At 45.1% G+C, this 5,654-nt stretch overlaps 1 long non-coding RNA gene and 1 other non-coding gene across 3 annotated transcripts; both read right to left on the reverse strand.

Moving 5' to 3' along the window:
* Window positions 1-3,414: 3,414 nt before the first annotated feature.
* Window positions 3,415-5,409, reverse strand: LOC138810049 (uncharacterized). Of its 2 annotated transcripts, none has more exons than XR_011367005.1 (3): window positions 5,326-5,409; window positions 3,852-3,881; window positions 3,415-3,577 (listed from the first exon to the last, which is right to left on the reverse strand). It is a non-coding gene; the product is annotated as an uncharacterized lncRNA (long non-coding RNA). The 2 variants fall into 2 exon arrangements; XR_011367006.1 differs by lacking the exon at window positions 5,326-5,409 and adding an exon at window positions 5,026-5,225.
* Window positions 3,727-3,801, reverse strand: LOC138810276 (small nucleolar RNA SNORD93). The gene has a single exon (XR_011367080.1). It is a non-coding gene; the product is annotated as a small nucleolar RNA SNORD93 (small nucleolar RNA).
* Window positions 5,410-5,654: the final 245 nt, after the last annotated feature.

Genomic DNA, 5,654 nt, shown 5'->3' on the forward strand with positions numbered 1-5,654 from the left:
TCTTCACTAAGGAAGACTTGGTCCTCCTGCTTCTAGTCTCCTGAGTGCTGGGATTATAGGCTTGTGCACCACACCAGGCTCAGGAAGTTATATTTTGATGAAACTCACTATGCCAAATCCTTTGGTCTTGATTACTCTCATGAGCACACAAATGTTTGTGAAGAGCATAGAATAAGAGTGTCCAAAAAAAATACATTAAGCCTCATGTTTAAAATCTCCAGCAGCACAAGCAGAGTGAGAGTAGAATTTATGCCAAGTTTTCTAAATAGTGCCAGCTCCCTACCCCTGCAGCTTCTGTCCTTGAATAAAATAGTGGCTTCTTTGTAAGTTCTGCATTTTGAGTGCTAATCTTACTTTCTTTCCTTGAGGCTCTCTTTAGTAGAACAGTATCTTTCTATGACATCGTGGGCTACTATTTGCATATTTCCATGTCTATTTTTATCCCTGTTTTACACCAGTTCTAATAGAAATATAAAGCAACTCATATTTACATAATTTTTAAAGCATACTGTCCAACCCAGTGTACCCAATTATCATTTAACTTGCAATCATTTTAAAATTGAGATTTTTACTTTCATATTCTTCATATTCATATTCTAGTTGGTTTTTTTTAAAGCAATGTCTCCAACACATGTCAATGTAGAGCAGTAGTATTTCAAGTACTGTGTAGCGACATTTGGCTGGTGACTGCCATATTAGAGAAGCTTTAGACTGACGATTCTCAAAGTTCTACATATCTCTCCACCATAGGAGGCCTAAAGGTGACAGTCAGACAGACACAGGTCTGTGCTGCCATGGAATATGGGTAACATTCAAGAGAGGTCGTCTAACGTTAATGGCACTACACCTCATTCCATCAGCTCCCACAGTCTGCTCTGCTCCCAGAAAACATAGCAGGGTGACATGCATCAAATAGATAAGACTGAGTATAATCTCTTTGTCTCTGATACAGACTAGAGTGGAGCTGTTCTTCTGGAGATGCAGATGGTAAAGGGGTGGGCGTGGGGGCAGGGCAAAAGGGTCCAGTACAGTTTAAAGAAGCTCCACCAGGGGGCCTTCTAGTCACAGTTGCATACTTGAGGATTGTGATGTACCACAACTCTATCACAAAATACTGTAATCAGAACCTCAGTTTCTAAACATAGTCAATTTTGGAACAGTAATTTTTATGAGAATGAAATTTAAAAAAAATAAACTTTTCAAACATATCTCTGGCTATTTATTTGCAGACTGGGCATGGGTTTCCTCTAAGGAAATGTTACCTCTGGCTTTAGCTGACAACCCAGGTCATCCAGTCAGTGGACATTTGTTCAAACACAGAAACCTCTACCATTCCTAAATCCTTATCAGACACTGTTCCACTTCTTTCAAAGTTTTTGAGTTCTTGAGGGAAGAAAGAGCATCTTAGGCCCAGTCTCTTCTACATTGATGCGGTGGTCAATTGCTGAATCAATTTTTGGCAGCTGGCTTTATTTTTCTGCTCTTAAAAGAGCAGTCAAGTTAGCCAGAGAATGAGTCTAATAGCTTGGTTTACTTTTCTGCTCTCTTCTTGCTGGGCTTTTAATTTTCCCATCTAATTATTTATTGTGGTTGTGTTGTATATCTTTATATAAAACATGCCAGGTCATTTGGAGAATGTGGTTAGTTATAAGGGGTAAGAATCTTTCCTGTGTGCTGGAATCATTTATGTAACAACACTCAAAATGACAAGCATTTGCTGTTCTTAATAAAAGTCAAATATTCCAGTATAAAATAGATGTATTTCCAAGGGGGTTGAAACCTAAAGTAGTACGGGCATAAATATTGATTTCCTCAGTTTGTATAAAATCCTTCAGCCATTGACCCAGATACAGTGAAATTATCCCTTATAACACATCAGTGGAAACAGCCAACCACCTTCATCACACAATGTATAAGCAACTGTAAACACAAAGGACTTAATAGTCAGCAAATATTTACCAAAATATCTAATAAAATACTTTAGGTTTCAAACCCCTTAGAAATACAGCAATTTTATTCTGGAATATTTGCTTTTCTTAGTACCTTTTACTTACTAAGAACAGCAAATACTTGTCATTTTGAGTGTTGATGCATAAATGATTCAAGCATACAGGAAAAGGTTCTTGGTAAGGTACTGGGGTTTGAGCTCAGGGCCTCACATGCAACTTGCTTGGCTAGCAGTCTACCATTTGACCCATGCCTCCAGCCTGGCCTTTTGGTTAAGGGTCTTCTCTGCCTGGGCTGGCTTTGAACAATGATTCTCCAGGTTCCAGCCTCCTGAGCCATCATGCCTGGCTAAGATTTGCTCCTAAAACCTAGCTACTTGCACTTAGTGATAAGGGACCCTCTGCTACCTTAGACCCAGCATGTTAACAAAGCAGGAATGAAAGGGCAAGATTAAACTACCAGGCTTTCCTGGGGTGGGGGGTGGAGTATCTGAAGTCTGGTCAAATGTTTTCAGAAGACAGTAATCCCAAGTGAGAGACTTGCATGAAGAAAATCTCTTGTGACTATGACAGCTTGGGATAAGACTTAATGGTTAATGGTTGAGATTGGAAACCAGTTTTGGCCATGTTTGACATCCCATCTTGACCAGTAGTTGAGCCATATACAGGTATCTTCCATCCCAAATCAGGGGAACACAAACAGGAATCTAGGCCAGTTTGGACATTAAGTTTGAAACTCTATTCAAAAACTAACAAAAGGGATTAGCAGTATAGCTCAATCGGTAGAATCCCTACCAGTAAGTATGCTAGCCTCTATAGAACCAAATTGGCCAAGGCTCAACTTAATTGGGATTAAGTTTGGCCAGTGAATTTTTTACAATCTGAATGTGCCAATTCTTTTTTGCTGGTTCTGGGCTTGAACAGTTTCACCTTCAATTCAATTAAGGTTGACTGTTAGGATTCATCACGACCATCCCAGGGGACCAGGCGGGAGGAAGGTAGGCACAAGAGAAGAGTATCATAAGGGAGCCATTTGGCATCTGCCCCAATCCAGATGGGTAGCTCTGGGGGTAAGAGAGGGAGTAGAAACCATATATATGGGGGAGGTCAGGTCTGGGTGGAGCTGAGGACCAGAGGTGGGGATAATGCAAACAGTCTCTACTACTAAAGCCATACCTCAATTGCAGTATTTTTGCTGTTTCCTTGGGAGATAAGTCTCCCAGCTTGCTCTGCCTGGGCTGGCCCCAAACTTGTCAGCCTAGTGAGAAGATAGAATTACAAGCATTGCTTTTAAGGACTTGTACCTACTTCTCAGGTATTGCCTGTGTGCTTCAATCATTTAACATGCACAAAATGGCAAGCATCCTGCTCGTAGTAAGCTCTTAGTCAGTAATAGCAAATGATATTATTTCAAAGACACCAGAAAGGATGTTTTTAAAAGTATATTTATTGAACTATAAATGTACATTCAGTAAAATTCTGTTAGGACTTGATAAATGTTGCAAATTCATTTTTAAAAAATCCTTTATACTCCCTTGCAATCAACTTGTCCATCAATAAAGGGGTGAAGAAGTCAAATCTGTTTTGGATAACTTGTCTTCAGGATCTTCAATTCTTTTAAGCACCAAGACCTATAAAAGAAGTATCACAGCAGGTACTCAGATCTGCAGCTAATAAATCACCCTCTTGGTTGAGGTCTTAACAGTTCTCCCCATAATTATGTAAAAAGCAGAACTTAAGGGGTGATGTGACTACATTTAGTAAATTCCTGCTTATCAATTGGCCTCAGGTAAATCCTTTTAACCCATCAGTGTGGAAGCAGGTCCAGTCAGATTTGAGTTCTCATCCTCGGCCAACAATTCAACTTCACTGTGAGGCAAACTCTTCCATTTGGCCCATACATACCTTATGACCACTAGGACTCTTCCACTGCACCTGGAAAGGAATATATCAGAGCTTTAGTTTTTCAAAAGAATGGCTTCTGTTATGGCTGTTAGCTGCCTTCAGTAGAACTTTGGTACAAAGCCCTAACCTCCAAATTTCTGGCACTTGGGAGTTTTCTGATTTGCAGCTGAGTAAAATGAAGCAAACTAAGATCCTTATACTCTTGAGTTCCATCCATCCAACTTTCTCTTTCCTTGTATTAACATCCAACAGTATCAAGTTTAGGAAAGTGAAACATTATACTGGCTACAGTAAAAACCGAATCATACCTTTTACAGCTCTACATGTAAAAAGCAGCAAGAAACTTGTTTGCCCCGTGGCTGATCCCAGGGGTTGAGAGCAGTTAATTGAATCCTTAAATAAACCCTGACTCACTGACATGCCTGGGACTGGCGCTCAGCTCAAGCCTCCCATGTGTCCAAGTTAAACTTACTTGGCTTGATAGGGATCCTAACCCCTAAAGCAGAGTTGTAAAATGAAGACCATTTACTGAATGGTCCTGTGAAGGGCTACTGGCCAGACACTGAGCTTTTCTGGACAGTCGTTTCCGTGTTCAGCTCACGGGCTGCAGCACTTGATGCTATTCCTTTTTAACATCGAGATCCCTCCCAGCCCCCTCCTCATTAGAAGGGAACTTAGCTGAAGAACACATGCCAAGCCCAGGCTTTACACTGTCACTAAGTGGCAGAACAGCCCGACAGCCTCAGGTCTAAATTTAGACTCCCCCCATTAAAAGAACGTACTCCAGTACAGCAACTTGTATGATTTATAAACACGCTGATGGCTGCTCAAAAGGCAGATATCGCAAGGCTTAGACTCTCCACGAGACCGGGGCACTCTTGCTACATCTTGGTAGGCATAATTAGGATATCTAGATCTCTATCCAGGTCAGATCCAATGGTTCTGATCCCCCCACCCCCACCCCGGGACAGCACACCAAGACGGGCCATTCACTGGCCTGTGCTCTGCCCAAGATGGATCTGGGGTAGAAAGTGATGGGATCCGTGGCCCGCCTGACTTACCATGCGGAACAAGTACCCAAGTCACCCCCAAGCCTTCTACAAACTCCACTGCCGCGCCAAGTGGGCACTGGCAGGCACTGGTGGTGTCGGGGTGACTGTGGGGGCGAGATTACCTCCGCCTTGTCGGTAACTCTACAGTGGCACTGCTCGGATGGGAACTCTGCAGGAAGCCTCAGACCTCTGATCGCACCCACTTCACCCGGATTCCCGGGCCGCCGAGGGCCCCACGAGCGCCAAAGGCCTGGAGGCCACCCAGGGCCCTAGGGTCCCACCCTAGGGGGACCTCACCCAGGGGCTTCGCCAAACTCCCGGCTCCCGCGTCGGGAGGAGGCGGGCGCCTGGGGGGAGGGAGGGGGGCGAGGCCCGAGGCCACGTGGCGGTGGCCCCACAGCCCAAAAGGCTGACCAACTTACCGAAGAGGGCTGCGCGGTCGAAAGGGGAGGGCGCCCGCGAGACCAAGTTTAAAACAGGCCTGGGTCGTCAGCACAGGGATGGGGGGCAGCCAACCAAAAAGTTGCTGGAGCGTCCCGCCCCGCCCAGCGCCCCGCCCAGCGCCCCGCCCAGCGCCCCGCCCAGCGCCCCGCCCAGCGCCCCGCCCAGCAACTCATCCCTGGGCCCGGTCCAGCACCCCGTCCCTGGGCCCCGCCCAGCATCTGGTCCCAGAGCCCTTCCTGCCCCACCCATCGCGCCCCTCCCCACCCATGGCCCCGCCCAGCATCTCATCCTCCGCGCCCCTCCTCTC

This window comes from Dipodomys merriami, unplaced genomic scaffold (genome assembly GCF_024711535.1).
Source record: "Dipodomys merriami isolate MVZ:Mamm:240054 unplaced genomic scaffold, mDipMer1.0.p SCAF_5, whole genome shotgun sequence".
NCBI classification, from domain to species: domain Eukaryota; kingdom Metazoa; phylum Chordata; class Mammalia; order Rodentia; family Heteromyidae; genus Dipodomys; species Dipodomys merriami.